The sequence below is a fragment of the Chenopodium album genome, chromosome 13, assembly GCF_948465745.1.
Source record: "Chenopodium album chromosome 13, dcCheAlbu1.1, whole genome shotgun sequence".
Taxonomy (NCBI): Eukaryota; Viridiplantae; Streptophyta; class Magnoliopsida; order Caryophyllales; family Amaranthaceae; genus Chenopodium; species Chenopodium album.
In genome coordinates this window covers 26,540,106-26,565,016 of record NC_137846.1, presented here as the reverse complement: position 1 = coordinate 26,565,016, position 24,911 = coordinate 26,540,106, and the positions used below count along the sequence as shown (strand labels likewise).

At 38.6% G+C, this 24,911-nt stretch overlaps 1 non-coding gene across 1 annotated transcript; it reads left to right on the top strand.

Moving 5' to 3' along the window:
* Positions 1 to 478: 478 nt before the first annotated feature.
* Positions 479 to 584, top strand: LOC145577127 (small nucleolar RNA R71). The gene has a single exon (XR_014098615.1). It is a non-coding gene; the product is annotated as a small nucleolar RNA R71 (small nucleolar RNA).
* Positions 585 to 24,911: the final 24,327 nt, after the last annotated feature.

Below are 24,911 nucleotides of genomic sequence, written 5' to 3'. Positions count from 1 at the left end.
CTTGATCATCACAAACATCCATACATGCATGAGGGCAACCAGAAACATCATGATCATACGACCCACAATCATCACAAAACAAGCATCCACTAGGCATGTTATTAGAAGAAAGAGGGGGTTGAGAATTAGAAGACATACCTCTCCCCTTAGATCGGAAGGGAAGACTTAAAACTTGGTAGGTAGCACTTTTTAACTTTGCCTTGATAACGACATCTCTTTCCCCATGTTTTACATTTGTGAGGATAGATTGTTGATTGCATTTAGATGATCAACCGAGTACACCGAAGAGCTACTCTTGCTAGTTGAATCTCTTACTCCATCTTGCCAATCTCTATAATACCTCACAACGTCTTCAATTATGTCCACCACTTCCTCTTCCGTTTTGTGCATGATAGGACCTCCGGCTCTTCCATCTAAACATGATTTTCCTTGAGGGCTAAGGCCTCCATAGAAGATTTGAATGATTTGATAGATTGGAATTCCGTGATGAGGACACTCTCTTTGATACTCTTTGTATCTCTCCTATGCTTCATAGAGGCTCTCACTTGGCTTTTGCTTGAAACCTTGAATCAAAGCTCTAGCCTCCGCTGTTTTCTTTTGTGGATAGAAACGGGATAAAAATTTCTTGGTAACCTCGTCCCATGTCCTTAGAGAATTTTTCTTGACCTCCTTGTCTAGCCATTCCAAAGCACGCCCTATGAGAGAAAAGAGAAAGTGCTTGAGGCGGATGAATTCTTAAGAAATTCCGTTCACCTTAATAGTATTGCAATATTTTTCGAACTCCTTGAGATGGTTTAGCGGGCATTGATGCTTGGCCCCACTAAATTGTCGCCTCTCTATCAAAGTAATCACCGCCGGCCTTATTTCAAAGTCATTTGCCGGTGTTTTAGGTGGAGCAATTCCAATCTCAAATCTATATGCCACCGAGAATTCCCAATTCATTCAATGCCACTCTCGGATTTTCTCCCATTCTTGCTTGTTCTTCTTGTTGTGGTTCTTCTTCACTTGAAATGATAGGGCTCAAAGATCGTCCAGCACCCCTCAACCTTGCAACAGTTCTCTCAATTTCCGGATCAAATGGCACTAGAGAATGACCATGTGCTCTATACATAAAATCTCAAAAGAAATGGTTAGTAGCACGGCTACAAATGTAGCCTAAAAGAAAATCTTTTTGTATTTTCAATTAAAGGTGAAATAGACTTAACAACTATAACAAAGCACCAATATCATTCCCCAGCAACGGCGCCAATTTTGGCAAGAGGAAAATGTAGGTCGTTATCTACCTCTCCTAGAGCCAAACTTAATTTGTAAACACTTGACTAACCCTAATACAAGTATATGGTAAGTCAAGGGTCAAACCCAAAGGAATGAGTAGGAACGATGCTATAGCCTATGTCAAGCTAATTCGAAGAATATAAATGGTTGTGGTTGGTAACTAAGATGTCAAAAAGCTATACAAATTGAGGAATTCAATATGCTAAACATTAGGGACATAGGTTTCACATGCAAGCTCAATGATTATGCTAATTTATAGATCACTCAATCAATTGAACATCACAAGGGACAAACAATAGTTGCAATCAAAGGAATCGAAAAGCTATCTCCTATAAGCCAAGCTAGGGTTCACTATGAATGGCTAACAAGGAAATTCACAATCAAATTCAATCAATTAAAGCAATTCTCAAATCAAGGGTTTAGGTCATTGAAATTTGCAATGCAATCTAGATTAATCATATAGGTTGATCACTCCTAGTTTAATTAATCACATCCACAACTATGTCATCCAATTTAATTGCAACAATCTAATCAATTTAGTATCATCAATTAGCAAAATTATCAATCAAGCATGCTTCCCCTTCTCCCTATCAACTAATCTACTCACTAATCATGGTGAAATTAAGGAACAAAACAAATTCCATCAAATTCATATTCATTTAAAGCTTAATTAAAAGAAAATCGATCAATCAACAAATTCTAGAGCAAGGAATGTAATCTCAATCAAATTGCATTGAAAGTAAATCAAAGGAAAGAAATCTTACAAACTTTCATTGAATTGAAGAAGGAATTTCAAGATCAAATTGAAATCTAAGATCAAATTCAAGTACAAACAAGTAAACCTTAAGCTTCTCTCTCTACTTTCTCTCTCTACTATTTTTGAAAATTATATCTCAAGTACAAAAGTTAAGTCCTTATAAAAAATAAAGTCAAAAGCTATAAATAGGAAAATCGAGCGAAGGGGGCCGCACAGGGCCGTGCGCACACACAGAACAGCCGCGCGCGCACACAGCTGGGTCTGCGCGCACGCACCCCTGTGTGGTGCACGAGGCCTTGGCTCCTTCGCTTGCTTGATCAAACTCCGCGCTCCCGAGCATCCCTATCATCAGTGCACCCGAGATGATGCCCGCGAACAGGGCAGACCCAAAATGAGCAAATTGACTTGATTATTCACCTGCAAAACACAAATAAAACAAAGAGAGAAAGCATAACAAAGTAAAACTAAAACTAACACTATGAAATATCAACTAAAAATATGAAAAACTCGTGAAAACTAATCGAGAACCAAAGTGAATTGCAAAAATGGAAAATCAAATAAAACTAAGAGAATTATATGAAATGATGAAAGAAAATAAAGAAAATGAACCTAAATCTTATTCTTTTGAGCGCCATAAACGACGCTCATCAATGGTCTGCAATTTGTGTAAAATTCAAAAAGCAAGTTTAAATAAAAAAAAACAAAGCAAAGGAACAATAAAGCAATGTCTAAGGGCAAGTGTTGCAATGTCGTTGATATGAACACGTCTCAAATTGCGTCTCTCATCGAGTGCTTGGTACTGTGCCTGAAGGCTAAGTGAGAGATGGACCGCATAATCTAAGATTGCCCATATTGATTCAAAAGAATGAAAAAAAAAATGTTGAAAATAAACTTGTAAAAATCAAAATTTTCAAATTCACAATTACATATTGTAGACACCTGATTGTGTCTCCCCAAAAACCAAAACTAGTGATGAATGCCTTTCATGTCATTTGATTATTGTAGGGAATATTTCAAGCATGACCCCAAACTTGAACCCCACTGTGATCATACACTTAAGCATGGTGGCGTCCAAAGGGAAGGAAGCTAGAGCAAATGAGTCGCCAACAAGTTTTAGGAACTTGTAAACCGTTCACAAGGTGAAGATTACACCCCTTAACGATCCAGAAGATCGTCAACTCCAAAAGGTCTTGAACCAAATAGGGTTCGGGGATGAAGGTACAAATCCAACCTAAAAGAGATTGAACCTGCCCTAAATAGGCCTCTACTTCATTCTTCTCGTATTCATGTATTCTTTCTGACTAACATGCAATCAATAGGTTTATCCTAAACCTTTTTAATCTATGTTGGTTGAATATTAATGCACAAGCAAAACTATTATTGGCGATCACTTGAATTATAATCATATTAGCCCTAAACAAGATTATTAATTATCTTATTAACCGTGATTACAAGTACAAATTCCCTTTAAACATGCATAAAAGGCGTGATCAAGCAATAACAATAAACATATATACCAAGCAACATAATAATCATCATAATTATAATCATAATAACAATCATAATTAAAATAATCATGTTAACGCTAAAGCATAATAATAGCAAGATCCTAAGCATGATACTAACAAGATTAATAACAAACCCTAACATATCACTAAACAATAAAGATCAAAGCTTTAGCCCTAACATGATACTAACATGATATTAGGAAAGAGAAAAAGGCACCCTAAACATGATACTAAAAAGCAATAATAACATCCTAACATGATACTAGGAATTAAACAAATTTAAACATGCTTTCTACGAGAATAGAGCAATAAGACTACATACTTTGATGCCTCGTATCTCTTTCTAATAACAAAATACACGCGTTAGTAACTTCAAGGAAAATATAAAAACAAACAATTAAATTAAGTAATTGAAATAGAGATTAGGGACCAAACCCTCAGAAATTATAACCTTCCACGTGTAGGGCGAAGGCAACTTCGAACTTGGCTAGGTGTGTCTAGTGCTAATGTATGAGGAATTGTGATTGTGAAAATCGAGAGAGATGAGAGCTTAGAGAGAATTTAGAGAATTGATGATTGTAAATGAGAATTGATTGTTTTTGATTGTGGATGAATAAAAACGGAGGTTCAAGACCCTATTTATAAGAAAACAGTCCGGAAATAGGTAGAATTTTATAAGGAATAAAACTCCACGCTGTCGCCGCAAAACCAACCTTATCGCTTGGCGGCAAGGTCTGTCGCGTGGCGACAAGGCTTCTCGCGTAGTGACAGACCTGTCGTATGGCGACACCTGGATTCCTACGCGCTTTCAAACACGGAGTCCACTTATCAATCAAAATTGACTCGTAAAGTCTGTATGAAAATTGAAATCGTATTTTTCATAAAATAATATTTTATTCCAAGTAAAACTTATCAAAATCTAATTATTAATTCTAATTTTACTAGGACTTAAGAGAACTTTCTAGAGAATTCTAGAAGTCTATAATTAATTCTAATAACTTTAGGAATAATAATTAACATTGGGCCCTCCCCTAGATCATTGGGCCGCATGTAAAGATCAAACTGGGCCCAGTTTAGTATTTTGGCCATAACTTCCTCATTATTCATCGGAATTGGGCTTATAATATATCGTTGGAAAGATCTTTGCAAGCACCATCCAACGACACTAATATTGGACCCTTTTCGTGGACCAAAATAAACTGGATTGACTATTTTCGTAAAATAGATTTGTTTTTCGAAAACAGAAAGAAAGATTTTTTAATAAAAACTAACCGCAACACCTGACCTTTCACACTTTCACCTTATTCGATAATCATTCGACGCAAAAGGTATTCATCACTGGGTTTGGTTTTGGGGAGACACAAATGGGTGTCTACAATTATCGAACGAGGTGAAATGTGAAAGAGTCTCGTGATGCATCTGTTTTTAATAAAAATACTTCTTTCTGTTTTCGAAAATATTTCTTTTCGTACCCTTTTTATGGAAAATATCCAGTCCAATTTAGTTTGGTCCATGATATTGGTTCAAAAATAGTGTAGTTGGATGGGGCTTGAAAAGAGCTTTCCAACAATATATTATAATCCCAATTCCAATTAATAATGAGGAAGTTATGGCCAAAATACTAAATAGGGCCCAAAATGATTTTATATGGCCCAATGATCAAGTGGAGGGCCCATTAATTGATTATTCCTAAAGTTATTTGGATTGACTTTAATCTTCTAGAATAATCTAGAAGGTTATTTAATGTTCTAATGGAATTAGGATTAATAATCAATGAATTTAATTTGGGATAACACGAATATTTTAATGACAAACTGATCTTAAATTAAACACGGAGTCTAATCGTCTAATTATATTAGGGGAAGGGCTCCGTACAGCTGTTTTCTCGTAGCCGTAGTATTGCATTGCGAGGAGTCTATCGCTTCGCGATAGGGGCTGTTTTACTTAGAGTCAAATTCTGACTCTCTTCTAAACGTTCCAGATGTTTTCTCTATAAATAGGGGTGTTATTTCCCCATTTTCAATCATCACTAATCATCTATTTTATTCTCTTTCTCTTTCTAAGCTAGAAGCTTGTTCTTTCTCCCTCTTGCTAAGCCTTCCCTTTTCAAAATACAATACTGCATTCACGAGTCTTAGACGCACCTAGCCAAGCTCGAAGTTGCCTTCGCCCTAGACGTGAAAGGTTGATAATTTCTTAGGGTTTGGTCCCAAATCCTTATTTCAATTCTTTAAATTAATTGTTTAATTTAATATTTTCCTTGAAGTTACTAATTTAATATTTTCCTTGAAGTTACTAACCAGTGTGTCAGTGCCTTTGCTGTTTATGAACCATTATGCCGGTGGCTTTGTAATGAGCCTATGTTCAAGCGCTTTAAGCGAAGTGAGACGATCTTTTTACCAGGTCGATCACTTGATTTAATCGTAATCGAGCCGATTATCATGTCAAGTTGCTTAGAGGGGCTAACTGGCGTACCAAGGAACCCGAAATGGCCGCACGAGGTTCACATAACCATCTTATGGAGACCTGTACTCTGTCGCCGCTCCAGCGCTAGCCAGAACTGCTTGTCGCCGCTATTTCTTATTGTCGCTAAGCGACAGGCTTTATTGCCACGCGACAAACTTGTTGTTTGGCGAAAGGGTCGGGTTTTTTAAATACCCTCCCTTTCTTCTTCATTTTCCGCTGCTATTGTTCTGTTTTTTCGCATTTGCTCAAAACTTCAGACTTCCTCGTTCTCGCTCAATTCTCGACCGAATTCGCTCAAACTTGCTGCAAATCAAAGCTTATTTCATCTATTGTCCCGATCCATGTAAGTTTTACTCAAAATCAACTCGGTTTTTGCTGAATTATGCTTTTTTTGTTCGCGACTTTTTCGAAAATCCGAATATGTTCTTTCTTAATTTGCTTCTTTTGTTGAATTTTATGCCTTGAACTTTCTTGATTATGCTTACACATTGCCTTGGGAGTGTTTTGAGATTTGTTTGACTCAATTTGGTGAAGAAATGAGCGATTCACCATTGTTAGACCTCTAGAGGCCGTGAAGAACTATGTGATCCGTTCTTTGTGTTTTTACTAGTTCTCCTTGTACAATTTGTCACAATATTTATCATAGTATTGCAAGAAATTGTTTGGTTGCTCGAAAATGCTAATTATGCTTATATTGAATATGTTCGCAAAAAAATGGAGTCTTGTGCAAGCATTTTCTGACTCTCTTATCTGTGTAGATTTGGTTCTACGAGTACTTCCCCTCACTTGCACTGGTGAGACCTTCACCTCGCGAGCTTCCCGTTGGCGCTGGTTGGGGAGGTCGCATCGGTCAGGTTGAGACTGCACGTGTTCGTGATCTAATCCTCTCGGTAGATTCTCGTGAACACTTATTGTTTTGATATTTACTCTTTTGAGGGCATTTATCTTACATAGCTGTTTTGTAGGAGCCTGGCGTGGTGTACCGACCATGGGCTGATTTGGCTATACCTGCGATGGCCGCGCGGTATACTACCGAGCATCGTTATTTTCAGGGGACGTATGACGCTACAGTGTATCTTGGCGAGAGAGTAGCTATTCAACACTCCTCGGATGTTTTCGTCGTCCCCACTTGCCCGCCTCAACATATGTTTCATGAGGCGTTGATGCGTGACTCCGCGAGTCGGTTGTCTCCTGGCACTCCCTGGCGGTCTCATGTCCATTTAGGGCAGAGTTTCGAGGATGACTTGCTGCCTTTGCTAGCATCGACCCTTGTTTTGTCTGAGGAGGTAGCGGTATGCTTTACTTTTTATTTTTCATTAGGTAGCCCCCAAGTGAATTTTGATCATTTGAATTTCACTTTATTAGGATGGGCCTATGGATTTCATCCCTCCGAGGATGTCTATCCGTTACCGGGGTATGTTTGGACCGATTGAGGAGATATTCCTCCAGCCCCCAAGGATCAGCGTTTTGTGGAGCGCTCCATTCCTCGTCACCAGACTCGGGTAAGCTTATCTATTTTCTTGATTTTGTGTTTGTTTTGTATTATTACTGACTTTATTCTTTTAACAGTTTTCTCGCGAGGTGGTGACAGCTATGGCGAGGTGTATAGACGCCTTTCGCAGCCAGCTCGTGAGGTTACGGAACCGAGCTACCTGTCGGGGGAACGACGTTGAGGAGGTATCTCTCTTGTCTTTCTTTTGTGTCACCTTTTATTATATTCTTTACTTGGTATCTGACTTGATTTACCTTTGTAGGGACAACCTATTCCTTCACCCCGCACTCAGTTGAGACCTGAGGCTAGGAGAGAGCCGACTAGATCTGGCTCAAGGCGTCGCCGCACTTCTGATGGCGGCCGAGGTGGCCGGTCTGAGGCTGCTCCAATCGAGGATTCGGTTTCTTCGCCTGAGGATGTCTTTGCTCGGCCGGCGGGCCAAGGAGGCGTGACATCGGCTCCTTCGATGGGTGGTGGGACGTACGAGGTTGGGTCGTCGTCGCAGCAGCCCTTGCAGCTTCAGCTGTTGTCGATTGATCATCGGGGTGGGCCTGGGTGGACTTGCCCTGAGCTGAGGTTTCCGCCGACTGGCGGGTCAGGAGATGGTGAGGGGCATACACCCCAGACTACAGCGTTCTTTGACATGATGGCGTACCTCATCATCTACGGCCTCTGGCACCATAGCTTGTACCTGTGCTTATTTATTTATTTGACTTCATAGGGCTTTTTCCGTTGTATTATATGACTCACATATTAGACATATTGTACATACAAACTTTTTATATTAAGATTATTTTATCTTTGCATTTTATTTTTCATGTGCATGTGAGTGTGTGCAATTGTAACTTAATTTTTGCGCAAATATTTTCGTCATTTTTATTATCAATGGAGGGTATTCGACTTTCTCCCCCAAAAGAAAAAATGAAAAATAAAATGATTTTGACTAAAAATAAGCCTAAGCCCAATTTAATCAAAAGAAAAAAAGCAATATGGATTGGAATTGTATATAGGGGTATTGAATATCGGGGTGGAATGTGTAAAATCAAAGTCGAATCGAAGTCAGAAAAACGCGGTTTGTATAACGCGTAATTTTCGCTGGCTTAGGCGCGTTGTCGCCACGCGTGTCCTTTTGTCGCCACGCGACAAACTTGTCGTTTGGCGACAGACTTATTTTTCCAAATCCTTTCAGAATTTGAAATCTGCCAAAAAATTATTTATAAATAGCCCCAAATCTGACGATATCTGTATAATTCGAACAGATTAACTCAAAAATTAATCATGGCTTTAATTAAGAAGAGTTTTTGTGATTTCACTCGTGAGTGGTGTCGTTCTTTAACTGCTAAGGAGAGAAAAGAACTTGACTTTTTCCACATGGGGGTATTTATGGCATAAAGGGGGTAGATCTTGATATAGACTTCATTCATACCGCCTTAGAATATTGGGATCCTAATAGTCATTGCTTTAGATTAGGCTATGATGAAATTTTCCCTTTACTAGAAGAGTTTGGTGCCATTCTAGGCTTTCCTTCATTAAATCTTGTGGTAATGCCTAGGGTGAGTGAGTATTATTACAAAGATTATGAGCGTTTCCTTGACCTTGGGGGTAAAGATTTAAAAAACATAGTGCATGGTAGTAATGTTGATTTAAAAGAATTTGCACATTTTTATTTTGATAGACCACGCTCTGAATCGTTTCATGTTTATAGGAGAAGAGCTTTCCTCTTTTGCATGCTTAGCCAATATCTTCATACTAGTGGTAAAAATAATGATGGTCACGCAATTATAATATCTGTGCTAGAACAAATTGAATCTGGGAGAAATCCAATGTCATTAATCGTTGGAGAGACTATGCTTAGTCTTGTTGAATTGAAATAGAATCCAGAAGCACCTCTTCGAGGCTCTCCAATTTTATTACAGGTAGAAAAATAATATTCTTAATTATAGAAATTAAATGCATATTTTTGTATAGCAATACTGATTATGTGCATTGATTTTTACAGATGTGGCTCATGGAGAGACTAGAATTAATTAGTCCTCCTGATAATATTGAAATATACCCTTAATTGCTTTGTTCGGCGGAAGAAACGTTTCACTTTGAAGATGGGTCGCCGTGAGTGGGGCAAAGTTTTTGCCTGTTGTGACTTCTCCATTAAATGGGTCGTTCCTTGGTGGAAGCTTGAAAAGATGATTGGTTGCAATACCCAACCCTTTTGCCGGCTTCCTAGTTTGTCAAAATTGACCTTTTTTATTATCCCTGTAGAGTAAAGAGGCAATATGGGATTGCGCAAACAATTCCTACGGGAGATCTTCGTTGCCCTTATGAATTCCCCGTTTCACAAGAAGTTGAACGATTTGACAAGTATTGGTGTGCTAGGCCTTTATGAGAAGTGATTACCCAAAAGGTTCCACCTTCTTTTTCCAATGATGTGAAGCAATGGTTGACTGGTAGATCTCAAAAGGACCGAACCAAAGTAGAGAAGACCAATGTGAAGACTCGCCTTTGTGATAAGAAATTTCCTGCTAAGGAACCCCTAGGTGAAAGAGTTGAGTTTAAGACTCCTGTGATGCCTAAGAAGAAGAATGCTAATAAAGATAAAGGAAAATGAAAGGTGGACTCTACAGAAAAGAAGGTTTGGGTAGAGAAAAAACACGGAGTTTTAGCCGTGGGAGAGACTATCCATACTAAAATCGAATGTAGAGCCTCTAATGGATGTCTCTTAGCAAAAGTGATGGATGAAGAGGAAGCTTCTGACAAGAATTGGAAAAGGATTAAGAAAGAAAAGAAAGACTAGAGCATTGCTTTTCCTTCAATTTATTAGACAATTTTAAGTTAATTTTAATTTTTTAAGCTTTATTTAAATTCCATTAATAATGCAATTTCTTCTTTTTAATTAAATTAACTTTACATTTGATTATTTAAAGCAATGAAAACAACTTAAAATATTTTTTCTGAAAAAAATTTCTTCAAGTACGGAAGTTGAAAAAAATTTCTAGAACGCATCAAGGTTGTCCAGATGTTTGCAGAAAGTTGGTGCTGCTCATACGAGTCTGTCGCCAGACTTTTCTACTTGTCACCTGGCGACACACTTGTCGTTTGGCGACAAAGTCTTTTTTTTTCTGCTGGGACGCAAAATTCTTAATAATTAAAGTGGCCGCACCCTTTAAAGGGTTGCCTACGTATCCTTTCTTAAGGAATCAGGCCAAACATAGCTCTCTTGAGTGTCCCACTCATGTAATTATGGGTAGTACTTCTTAAGTTGGTCAAGATTGGTCATGTTTGAGAATTCATTGCCGTCCATGTCAGTTAATTGAGCTACACCTCATAACAAGATTGTTTTGACAATGTATGGTCCGGACCAGTTGGGCCTGAATTTGCCTCTTGGATCCAAAACATTTTTCCTTAGTGCTTTGAGTACCAAGTCTCCAACTTTGATGTTTCTTGTCTTGACCTTCTTGTTGAAGTGTCTAGCCATACGAGTTTGGTAGCATTGGGTATGATGTAGAGCTTCTAGTCGTTTTTCGTCAAGTAGAATTAACTCTTTATACCGTGCTCTAGTCCATTCAAATTCATCGAGTTTACTTTCTAACGCAATGCGTAGAGAAGGTATTTCAAGTTCTACAGGGTGTACGTCATCCATTCCATAGACTAGGGCGAATGGCGTGTTTCCTGTTGAAGTTCGAATTGACGTGCGATAACCCCAGAGTGCAAAATGGAGTTTGTCAGGCCAATCTTTTTTATTTTCTGTCATTTTCTCGATGATAGTTTTAAAATTTTTGTTAGTTGCCTCAACCGCTCCATTTGCTTGAGGTCTATATGGGGAAGAATGGTGATGTTGAATACCATACTTTTGTAACAATTCTTCGCATTCGGCTTGAAAGTGAGTTCCATTGTCACTTATCATCTCATGCGGGACTCCGTATCGACAAATTATGTTCCTTTCGATAAAGATTGCTACATGTTTTGCAGTGAGTTTAGCATATGATTGTGCTTCGACCCACTTTGTGAAGTAATCGATTGCTACCAAGATGTACTCGTGACCTCCTGTTCCAGGAAGTGTGATTTTTCCGATTATATCGATTCCCCATGTTGGAATGGCCATGGTGAGGTTTAGGTGTAGAGAAGAGATGGAAGAATGTGTTGCAAATTTGCATAAATTTGGCACTTAGGGCATCTTTTTATATATTGATGACAATCCCTATTCATGGTAGTCCAATAATACCCTTCTCGCATTATCTTTTGGACTAGCATTTTGCCATTAACATGCGTTCCACATACTCCTTCGTGGACTATTCTCATAGTTCTTTGAGCGTCCGTCTTGCCTACACATAATAGGGCTCGACCTTTAGGTATTCTTTTATGTAACTTATCATTTATGAGTACGTATTGGGAAGCCAAATGTCTTAAAGCTCGTTTTGCTCTTTTGTCAGCATGAGGAGGGTATTCTCCTTTGGTGACATAATTGAGTATATCGGTATACCATGGTTCTTCTTCTTCTTCTTCTTCTTCTTCTTCTTGGATTGTTTCATCATCCTCTATAGCTTGAATGTATGCTGGTTTGTGTCTTTTCTCTATAGTCAGAGGCATTTTCTCAATTTCCTTAGGAATTCTAACCATTGAGGCTAGTCTTGCCAAGGCATCAGCAAATTGGTTTTCTTCTCTAGGTAGATATGTGTAATCTACCTTTTCCAGTTGATCGGTGAGAGTTTCCAGATAGGTTTGGTAAGGGGCTAAGCTTTCACTCCTTACTTTCCATCTTTTGGAGATTTGGCTGATGATCAAGGAAGAATCTTCGAATATTTAAAGTTTCTTTACACCCAATGCTAAAGCTGTTTCGAGGCCTACCACGCATGCTTTATATTCTGCAGCGTTATTGGTAACGTCGAAATCTAACTTTATTGAAATTGGAACATGCTCCTCTTTCAGTGATACTAATAGGACTCCTACGCCACATCCCTTTTGGTTCGAGGCTTCGTCGAAGTATAAAGTCCAAGTATCATCTTCCGTGACCATCAAGTCTTCATCTGGAAATTCATTGTCGTGTATTGGTGTCGAATCTTCTATCGAAAAGTCCGCTAAGAAGTCCGAGACTACACATCCTTTAATAGCCTTTTGAGGCATGAATCTTACATCAAACTGGGCTAGGTTGACTATCCACGTTGAGATGCGTCAGTTAAGCGTGGATTTCTCGAATAAGTACTTGAGAGGATCTAGTCGTAACATTACAAAGACTGTGTGAACAAGCATGTAGTGTCTTAACTTGGTTGTGGCCCACACCAATGCGAGGCATAATTTCTCAAGTGGTGTATAGCGTGCTTCATATTCGAGCATCTTTTTGCTTAGGTAGTAGATGGCGTTTTCTTTCCCTTCTACCTCTTGTGCGTGCATAGCTCCCATTGTTTCTTTGGTGACTGTTAAGTACAACCTTAGAGGAATTCCTGGAAGCGCTGGGGCTAATACGGGAGGATTGGCGATATAGGCTTTGATCTTCTCAAAGGCTTTTTGGCACTCATCGTCCCATATTACTGGCACGTTTTTCTTGAGCTTCTTGAATATCGGTTCACATATTGTTGTTAGCTTAGATATGAACCTACTTATATATTGCAACCGGCCAATAAATCCTTGAATTTGCTTCTCGGTTTTGGGCGGTGGCATTGACATGAATGCTTTGATCTTGGTGGGGTCTATCTCTATTCCTCTAGAGCTTATGACATATCCCAAGAGTTTGCCTGAGGTTACTCCAAAAGCACACTTGGATGGATTCAACCTCATGTTGTATTTTCTTAGCCTCTCGAAGAATTTTCTTAAGGCCACTTGATGTCCTGGACGGTCTGTAGATTTCGAAATCATGTCGTCCACATATACTTCGACTTCTTTGTGCTTCATGTCATGGAGTAGGGCAGTTGCTGCTCGTTGGTAAGTGGCACTCGCGTTTTTCTACCCGAATGGCATTACCGTGTAACAGTAAGTACCCCAAGGTGTTATGAATGTTGTTTTCTCCATGTCTTCTTCCGCCATGAGAATCTTGTTGTACCCTGCGTATCCATCCATAAATGAGAGAAGTGCGTGATTCGCTGTATTATCTACCAAAATATCGATGTGTGGTAAAGGGCAGTCGTCCTTTGGACTTGCCTTATTTAGATCTCGATAGTCGACACACATTTGAACCCTACCATCCTTTTTTGGGACTAAGACTACATTTGCAACCCATTCGGGGTATTTGGATACCCTGATAAAGCCTGCAGTTATTTGTTTTTGTATTTCTTCTTTTATTTTAAGAGCTACGTCGGGTTTCATTCGACGCAACTTTTGTTTTACAAGTTTCATTCCTGGGATTAGTGGTATAGTGTGCTGAGCTATTTCTCTATTAATACCTGGCATATCTTCGTATGACAAGGCGAATACATCGATGAATTCTTTAAGTAGATTAATTGAACCGGTTCTTTCATCTTTGTTTAGCGTGAATCCGATTTTAACTTCCCTTTTAATGGTCGGATCTTTTGAGATATCAACCGTTACAGTGTCCTCAACTATTGGTGTCTTATTTTCAAGTGTTTCCATTGCTTTAATAATTTCTTTGCCATTTTCATCGTTAGTTAAGCAATACTCGTCATCTTAAGTTAAAGAAAGACACGAGGAATAAGGGGAAGAAGACATATTATTAAACTTAGAAATCATTACATCGAATAAAGAAATGTCCGTTGGGACTTGATTGCTAACTATCCTAGGAGTAGATGATGAAATAGAAGAGCTAGAGGGAGGTGCTACAACTAGAGACTTAAAGGACTCGATAGCGGAAGACTCAGACTCAGACTCAAACTCAGACGATTCTTCGAACATTTGCCCTTGTCCTGTAGTTATTGAGATCTTTCCGCTTGCAGTAGTCACCTTCACTATCTTGCGCCATCCTCGCTCTAAATCCTCTGCTGGAGTGATGAGCTTGGAAGGATCAAAGTTCTCGCTTTGTAGGATTGTTTGAATGAGTGAAGAGTTATCCTCTATATATCTTGGCTCATTCTTTTCTTGCCCAAAGAGAAGTCCCATGACATTAAAGGCAAAGCATGGGGGTGCTTTTTCTTTATGGATAGGAGTTGGGATTTCATCTAGAAAGCAACAATCTAGAAATATTTCGAACCCAGGTTGCCTTATACCGTTTACAATAAAGGGTTCTGGAAATTCATAACATGGATAATCTTCTCCCTCTCTTATGAACTGTCCATTTAAAGTAGGAGGGTATTGATCCATTGCGATTACTTTCTTTTGTGCGCGAGCATTTCTACGTGCTCTCCCAGGCTCGCTTTAGATCTTCGAGAGTCGGTTCGAAACCAAGTCTGAAAGTATCTAATTTAGGGAGGCCAGGTAATCCCATCTGTTTTGCTATCCCTTTCTTCTTTCCTAGAGTCATTCTAGGGAAGTGTCCTTGTTTTCTCAGGATAGCATTGGTTATCATGTTGGAGTGGAGGTCATAGCGAAGAGGGGTCCTTTCATCTTCCTCGATTAAGCCCCACAGATCTTCGTCATTCTCATCGTGCTCCACATTGATTAGTGGATTTTCTACTATTTTGATCCTCATGGGTGAAGCATCGTTTATAATTGGTACTCCTCCAACTATGGCTTTCACTTGTTGGTGAAGAGATTAAGGGATGGCCTTGAGGTCATGAAGCCAAGGGCGTCCCAACAGTAAGTTGAACGAAGCCTTAATATCCACTACTTGGATTGTGGTGGCATGTTCAATTACTCCCGCCATTATGTTCATAGTCATTGTGCCTAATGCTTGGCGACGTGAGTTATCGTAGGCTCTTATTCCTTGTGTTGACGGAGATAAATCTTCATCTCTTACCCCAACATCCTCGTAGTTCTAAGTGGGCAAACGTTAATTGCCGATCCATTATCTACAAGAGTCATAGGGACGTTCATTCTCTTGCAAATTACTGTGAGGTTGAGAGCTTTATTGTGCTTGTCACCTTCCGGCGGTAGATCTTTGTCGGAAAAAGTGATAAAATTAGTAGGACTTGGGAGATCACTCGTGAGGAAGTTAGCAAACCCCTCAGGAGTGGTGTCCGATTCTATCCCTACTTTAGCTAAGGCATCCATGACCGCAGCTCTATGTTCTCGGGATGTAGCTAGAAGTTTCCATACGTTCATTTCGACCTTAGTCTTTTTTAATTGTTTGACAACATCGTTGTCTTCTATGATTGGTATGGGAACTTGCTGAGTAGTGGGAATAGGTTAGGTAGTAATGGGAGGTTGCATTCTCCCGGACCTTGTGAGGACATCTATAGGTGAATCCTCTTCATCCCAAATGTCGCCTACTAGATAAATTGTCGAAAGTGGAGTTTCTTCGACGTCCTTGAGTTAAACATCCTCGTCATCACTATCCCAAACCCCATTAATGGTAGCATCTCGTTCTTGTGGGATTTGGACTAGTTTCTTGTTGTCAATCAATCTTTGGACCACGTCTTTGAACTTGAAACAATTTTCTATAGTATGTCCTCCCGATTGATGATATGGACAGTAGTATCTATCTGTCCTTTTTAGTGATTCAAATGGTCTCGGTTCGAGAGGTTGAATTTTACCATTCTCGGAGAGCATTTTGAACATATTTGCATAAGATGTCCCAATTGGAGTGTATGGCTTATTGCTCCTTTTGGGTGTGTCAATTACTTGGAAGGAGAATGATTTCTTCTCTTTAGGTAGAGGTCTACTTTTGAGTAGTTCATTTCGTTCTTTTATAACCTCCAAGACCTCGCGTAACATTTCTCTTGCTTCCAATACAACCTGAATAAGCATACACACTTCTTGTTTTGTCGCAGGTTCTTGTCCACAAGGAAAATGATCCTCGACATCCTCGAAGATTTCCTGCTCTTCTTCAATAGCTTCGACAGGTTTAATGAGGTTCGAGGGGTCAACCTGATTTTCCTCATCGGAAATAGCCAAGGAATCGAACAGTGGTGCATTATTTATACTTGGCTTCTTGCTTACAGGGGGCAATGGAAGTTTGTTGTTATCAATTGAATCTTTGATTGCTTCCTTTAGCTTCCAACAATTTTCTGTGAGATGGCCCCTACCCTAATGATACTTGCAATGTGCATTGGGGTTCCAGCAAGCCGTTCTTTTTTCGACAGGTAGGTCCCCAAAACGGTCCTATGGGAGTTATAAAACCTTTTGCATGTAAGCGATCGAATGCGGTGTCATAACTCATACCAATAGGAGTAAAGTTCCTCATAAATGGTTTCTTTTTTCCTTGATTATTCATAGCAAGGACTTCATTCAAATTAATGGTGCTAACATTATTTGAGTGGGTGGTTTTGGAAGAAGAAGGATTGTCGTTCTTCTTGCCTTTCCAGCCACTATTAGAGTTACTGTTGTTAGCAGCTTTTTGTTTAGCTAGGTCGTCTTCAATATTGATACCAATGTCATAGACAGCCTTGAAAGTGTGCAAATTATTTTGGTATTTGAGATGCTTAGAATATTTTTCTTGGAGGTTCTTGATGAACATCCTCACAGATTATTTCTCACTAGGCACCTCAACCATCTTTGCAGAAGTTTCCCTCCATTTATTAAAGAAGGAAGTAAAGCCTTCATTCTCTTTCTCGTTAAGTATTTCCAGTTCCCTATGATCAGTTTCAACTTGAATATTGCATTTATATCTATGAATGAAAGCGTTTACAATTGACTCCTAACTAGAGGTTTTCTCTTTATCAAGAGAAAAGTACCATTACTAACAAACGGTTTCTAAAGATAGAGAAAACACATAATGAAAAGCTTTCTTGTCTATTCCCTTAATATTCATTAAAGTTTCAAAGGCTCTTAAATGAAAATAAGGGTTATCCATTGCTTTGAATTTCGGGATGTCGTTGGCATTGAATTTCTGCGGAAGAAGATCCTTGTCCACCGAGACCCCTTGTGAGCTAATGCCCTACAATCTATAGTCATTGGATAATCCGCTTAAACTTTCCTGGATGAGCTCCATTTGTTGTTGTCTCACAGGGTCATTGATTTGAAGAGTCAGATTCTTCAACATTTCAGCCATGTTAGCTACTTGTCCCTTAAGTTCGTTGGCTTCTTCCTGACTTGCCATTATCTTCTTAGCTTTCCTTTTTTGACCGATTGGCTTATCAAAAAGTGAGACTTGAATAAAAGTGTTGTCCTTGATTAAACACCCTTCCTTTCTTAACCACGCGCTGTAGATTAAACCATGTTTGTTTTAATGACTTGACTCAAGTTGACTTTGATTTTATGGTTTAAAAAAAGCAAAAATAGGGTGCATATTTTTGGGAATGGGTTCAAACAAGTGGTTTAATTGGAGGATTAATATCAAACTGACCCCCCTAAAAAAAATGACGGAAACACGCATTCAAGATTCTCTAGACATGGTCAAGGTGTGACATACATGTTAACTGTGTGCTTTATAAGTGATTGCAAGTGACATGCTTTGACTCTTGTGTATGACCATGGGACTAAGTGCCTAGACTCAATTAAGGGCTTAAATATGGCTAAAGCCATTAACAAATTGATGAAACTGATTAGCAGACTGTTTAATTAGACTCGTCATGATGACTCGAGTAAGAATATGGACTGTCGCCGGAACAACAGAACTGTCGCCACAGTTTGAAGCTTGTCGCCAAACGACAATTTTATCGCCATGCGACAAGCAATAAACTGCGGGGCCATAGCCCAAACTCCTGCGCCATTGCTGGAACATTAATCTGGGACTGTTTCCAGTGAGCTTACTTTAAGGGGACATGCCTACAGTCGTACTAAGTCAGATTAATTACTTTATTAGTCTTTAATTAGTCAAATTAATTAATTAATTAGTTAGACAAAGTCCTTTTTAGTCATTAATTGGTTTATTTAGACTTAAACACAAGTCAAACAAACGGTTAGCACATGTAGGGTATGCATAAGCAAAGAATACACAAATAGTCCAAATAGTCACAATATGATGCAATGAGTTTGCAACCTAACCATGGCTCTAGTTCTCTAAAGTTCAAGGATATGGGTTAGTCAAAGAGGGTCCATGGTTATGATTCCAGATGCATCGCGCGGAAGCCTTACCTTTGGAAGGGTTGGCGCGTATGGATGGAACCCCGCAAGTTAAAAAACTTGCTTCCACGGTTTGGTGGATTCACAAACTCGAATGTACTCGTCGTTTCCAGGAACGTTCGATTGGGTAGATGGAGCGTGAACCCCCAGAGGGTTATGTCCATATGTAGAACACATATGTGTTTTAGAAAAGAGAGAAAAACTCAATCAGGAAATAGAATCGAGCCAACTGTGCTAGAAATGGTCAAAACAAGAAGGCAAAGTTCTGGCTCGGTATTGGAAGAACTTGGCGCCAGACTACAGGGACTGTTGCCGCAAAAGTACCCCTGTCGCCAAGAGACAGAAGCACTTTACAGGCAACAAGCCTTGTTTTCTAGACGCTAGTTCCTCCATGCCTCAGCAGGTATCTACGTTCTTAGAATTTTCCAAATTTCGCAATATTATTTCAATTCTAGTTGTGAAAGATATTTCTCAAATTTCCTACGTGTAAAAATCCTATGTTTTTTACTCTTTTCGGATGGTCTATCCAATGAGGACCTTTTTTATGCATATCACAATAATGCTAATCAAAATTACGCACATGAAATACTTAGAACTTTTCGAGTCTCATTCACTCATTCTAAATCATTGCCAAAATAAATATGGCAATTAAAATAGAGATTCTTCCCAGTGGAGTCGCCAAAAAACTATAGGGAATATTTCAAGCATTACCCCAAACTTGAACCCCACTGTGATCATACACTAAAGCATGGTGGCGTCCAAAGGGAAGGAAGCTAGAGCAAAAGAGTCGCCAACAAGTTTTAGGAACTTGTAAACCATTCACAAGGTGAAGATTACACCCCTTAACGATCCAGGAGATCGTCAACTCCAAAAGGTCTTGAACCAAATAGGGTTCGGGGATGAAGGTACAAATCCAACCTAAAAGAGATTGAACCTGCCCTAATAATAGGCCTCTACTTCATTCTTCTCGTATTCATGTGCGCTTTCTGACTAACATGCAATCAATAGGTTTATCCTAAACCTGTTTAATCTGTGTTGGTTGAATATTAATGCACAAGCAAAACTATTTTGGGCGATCACTTGAATTATAATCATATTAGCCCTAAAACAGATTATTAATTATCTTATTAAGCGTGATTACAAGTACAAATTCCCTTTAAACATGCATAAAAGGCGTGATCAAGCAATAACAATAAACATATATACCAAGCAACATAATAATCATCATAATTATAATCATAATAACAATCATAATTAAAATAATCATGTTAACGCTAAAGCATAATAATAGCAAGATCCTAAGCATGATACTAACAAGATTAATAACAAACCCTAGCATATCACTAAACAATAAAGATCAAAGCTTTAGCCCTAACATGATACTAACATGATATTAGGAAAGAGAAAAAGGCACCCTAAACATGATACTAAAAAGCAATAATAACATCCTAACATGATACTAGGAATTAAACAAATTTAAACATGCTTTGTACGAGAATAGAGCAATAAGACTACATACTTTGATGCCTCGTATCTCTTTCTAATAACAAAATACACGCGTTAGTAACTTCAAGGAAAATATAAAAACAAACAATTAAATTAAGTAATTGAAATAGAGATTACGGACCAAACCCTCAGAAATTATAACCTTCCACGTGTAGGGCGAAGGCAACTTCGAACTTGGCTGGGTGTGTCTAGTGCTAATGTATGAGGAATTGTGTTTGTGAAAATCGAGAGAGATGAGAGCTTAGAGAGAATTTAGAGAATTGATGATTGTAAATGAGAATTGATTGTTTATGATTGTGGATGAATAAAAACGGAGGTTCAAGACCCTATTTATAAGAAAACAGTCCGGAAATAGGTAGAATTTGATAAGGAATAAAACTCCACGCTGTCGCCCCAAAACCAACCTTGTCGCTTGGCGGCAAGGTCTGTCGCGTGACGACAAGGCTTCTCGCGTAGCGACAGGCCTGTCGTATGGCGACAACCTGGATTCCTACGCGCTTTCAAACACGGAGTCCACTTATCAATCAAAATTGACTTGTAAAGTCTGTATGAAAATTGAAATCGTATTTTTCATAAAATAATATTTTATTCCAAGTAAAACTTATCAAAATCTAATTATTAATTCTAATTTTACTAGGACATAAGAGAACTTTCTAGAGAATTCTAGAAGTCTATAATTAATTCTAATAACTTTAGGAATAATAATTAACATTGGGCCCTCCCCTAGATCATTGGGCCGCATGTAAAGATCAAACTGGGCCCAGTTTAGTATTTTGGCCATAACTTCCTCATTATTCATCGGAATTGGGCTTATAATATATCGTTGGAAAGATCTTTGCAAGCCCCATCCAACGACACTAATATTGGACCCTTGTCGTGGACCAAAATAAACTGGATTAACTATTTTCGTAAAATAGATTTGTTTTTCGAAAACAGAAGGAAAGAATTTTTAATAAAAACTAACCGCAACACCTGACCTTTCACACTTTCACCTTATTCGATAATCATTCGACGCAAAAGGTATTCATCACTGGGTTTGGTTTTGGGGAGACACAAATGGGTGTCTACAATTATCGAACGAGGTGAAATGTGAAAGAGTCTCGTGATGCATCTGTTATTAATAAAAATACTTCTTTCTATTTTCGAAAATATTTCTTTTCGTACCCTGTTTATGGAAAATGTCCACTCCAATTTAGTTTGGTTCATGATATGGGTTCAAAAATAGTGTAGTTGGATGGGGCTTGAAAAGAGCTTTCCAACAATATATTATAATCCCAATTCCAATTAATAATGAGGAAGTTATGGCCAAAATACTAAATAGGGCCCAAAATGATTTTATATGGCCCAATGATCAAGTGGAGGGCCCAATAATTGATTATTCCTAAAGTTATTTGGATTAACTTTAATCTTCTAGAATAATCTAGAAGGTTATTTAATGTTCTAATGGAATTAGGATTAATAATTAATGAATTTAATTTGGGATAAAACGAATATTTTAATGATAAACTGATCTTAAATTAAACACGGAGTCTAATCGTCTAATTATATTAGGGGAACGGCTCCGTACAGCTGTTTTCTCGTAGCCTTAGTATCGCGTTGCGAGGAGTCTATCGCATCGCGATAGGGGCTGTTTTACTTAGAGTCAAATTCTGACTCTCTTCTTAACGTTCTAGATGTTTTCTCTATAAATAGGGGCATTATTTCCCCGTTTTCAATCATCACTAATCATCTATTTTATTCTCTTTCTCTTTCTAAGCTAGAAGCTTGTTCTTTCTCCCTCTTGCTAAGCCTTCCCTTTTCAAAATACAATACTGCATTCACGAGTCTTAGACGCACCTAGCCAAGCTCGAAGTTGCCTTCGCCCTAGACGTGAAAGGTTGATAATTTCTTAGGGTTTGGTCCCAAATCCTTATTTCAATTCTTTAAATTAATTGTTTAATTTAATATTTTCCTTGAATTTACTAACATGTGTATTGTTTTGATAGAAAGAGGTACGAGGCAACAAAGTGAGTAATTTTATTGCTATATATCTGTAAAAAGCATGTTTAGATTATTTTGATTCTTAGTATCATGTTAGGATGTTATTTATTGCTTTCTAGTATCATGTTTAGGTTGTTTCCTATTTCTTCTATCATGTTAGTATAATGTTAGGGTTAAAGCTCTGATTTTAAATGTTTAGTGACATGCTAGGATTTGTTATTAATGTTGTTAGTATCATGCCTAGGATCTTGCTAATAATATTATGCTTTATTGAGATTGTTATTATGATGATTGTTGTTATTATGTTGCTTGATATAATTATTATTACTTGATCACACCCTCTCTTGCAAGTTTAAAGGGAATTTTTACTTGAGATCACGCTTAATAAGATAATTAATAATTTTATTTAGGCTAATATAATTTGAATTCATGTGATCGCCAATAATAGATTTATTTGTGCATTAATATTCAACCAACATAGATTAAACAGGTTTAGAATTAACATATTGATTTTATGTTTGTCAAAAAGCGCACATGAATATGAGAAGAATAAAGTAGACTCCTATTTTTTAGGGCAGGTTCAATCTCTTTTAGGTTGGATTTGTACCTTCATCCCAGAATATCCAGTCATGGTTCCAGACCACTATGGAGTTAGCGATCTCAGGGATCGTGAAGGGCTGTAACCTTCACCCTATGAACGATTTAGAAGTTCCTAAAACTTGTTGGCGACTCTTTTGCTTTAGCTTTCTTCCCTTTGGACGCCACAATGCTTAAGTGTATGATCACAGTGGGGCTCAAGTGTGGGATGCTTGAAATATTCCCTACATACATCATGGGGATTCTCTCGGGTCTTTAGTCTTTTACCCTTTTCTTCTTTAAACCATGAACCTAACCACGTTACAACCCTTGAAAGACCTCTTTGAGGTGTACATACAATTTTGCAAAGTTCGGTTAGAGCTATGTTTGGCCTGATTCCTAACGGATACGTAGGCAACCTCACATTGAGATGTGGCCACATTCATATGCATGATCAAGTCAAAGAATATCCAATGCTTATCCCTATGACCCTATCCATCTAAGGCTAGACTTGGGGGCTTGAACCCACATCATTTAGCCTACCCAGCCTAAATTGTCACCATCTCCACTCTTTTTCCATCATCATAACCTTTGCAGCAAGCCTTAGTATCACATTCACACACTTCTTTCACAAATACATAGCCATATCATCTTTCCCTTAGGAACCCTTTATCATAAAATCTTATTCCCCTGCCGCGCATGATTCATCATCTTTCAAGACAAGCATTCATTAAAAGAAATATTGTATAATTTCTTAGCATCCTGAACTGAGCAATATTCATAGTTTCACGCATTGCATAATGCGCTTAGCAATATTTATATATCAAAGATCTGTGATTATACAAAGCATATCGTGCTTAGCTCCTTGACCTAAGCAACGTTCATTATGAAATACTCAGCAATCACTTCACCTATATAAGTGCTTAGCTTCCATACCTAAGCAACGCTCCTCAAAATTGTGTTTTCATACACTATACGATGCTTAGCTCCCAGACCTAAGAAACATCCATAGACGATCCTACTGTGCTTAGCTTCATGACCTAAGTACATTCATTGATTGTGTCATGTGATGTAATTGTCCTTAGCGTCCTAGCCTACGAACATTCATCATGCATGCATTATTCTCAAGACGAGGAGTTCAATTTGAATAGAACAAAATCCATGCGATTCATTTCGCTTTACTTAATGAGGAAGCTCAAAACTTCTTCCCTTTTTCATGTCTTTTCTTTTGGGGAAGTTCAAAAACTTTTTCAAAATTTTCTCATCAAAGGAAGTTCAAAAACAAAACAAAATTTTTCACGTCTTTTTTTTTCGGGAGAAAGTCGGTACCCTCCACTCATGACAAAAATGATAGAAAATTTTTGGTTTTGCATTTTCACTCTTTCGTTTTGCACAAACACTTAAATCATACACATACACACACAATCACAAGTCATACACATGTCATATCATGTCAAGTAATGCTTGGTCAAGTCAAGTTAATCGCTGTCAATACGGGTCTTTTGGCAAGTTTTATTTCGCAAGTCTCATTTATAACCCACGTTCGGGGATAAACGAACCATCTACAGCCCAAGTTCGGGGACAAGCGAACCATTTGCTGCCAACGTTAGAAGATAAGAGAACCATCTAAATCCTACGTTCGGGAACAAGCGAACCATCGACATCCCACGTTCGAGAATATGCGAATCATCTACAGCAAACTTTCGGGGACAAGCGAACCATCAACAGCCCACGTTAAGGACCAAGCGAACATCTGTAGCCCACGTTCGGGGACAAGCAAACCATCAACAGCCCACGTTCGGGGACAAGCGAACCATCATCATTTTTTAAATATTTAGTGATGATCTTGATGAGTGGCATTTATTCCACGATTAAGGTTCATTTTGATGGTCATTTTCCCACATTTGCGGCTTATTTGCATCCTTTTCTTTAGTTCCTTTTCCCTTTATGCATCTTCTTTCCTAAATTTTGCCCTTTTTCCTAATCTTTACTTTGATTTCCATGATTATTCTTTGTAGGAACCGGGGTGTTTAAGAGGAGGAAGCCAAAAGTTCAAGGAAAGTTGAAGATAAGCAAGGTTAAGGAGAGGTTCGGCCGAACCCCCTGAAGGTGCGGTCGAACCAGGGTGTGGCCGAACCTGCTCCACTGTCCGGCCGAACGCAGAGGAAGAGTCAAGTTAAATTTTGGTGGTTTTGCAGGAGTGGTCGAACCTCAGAAGTTCGACCAGACCAGGATCAGGGGAGTTCGACCGAACCTACCCTGAAGTCCGGCCGAACCTTCCCCGTGTTCGGTCAGACCACTCCCTTAC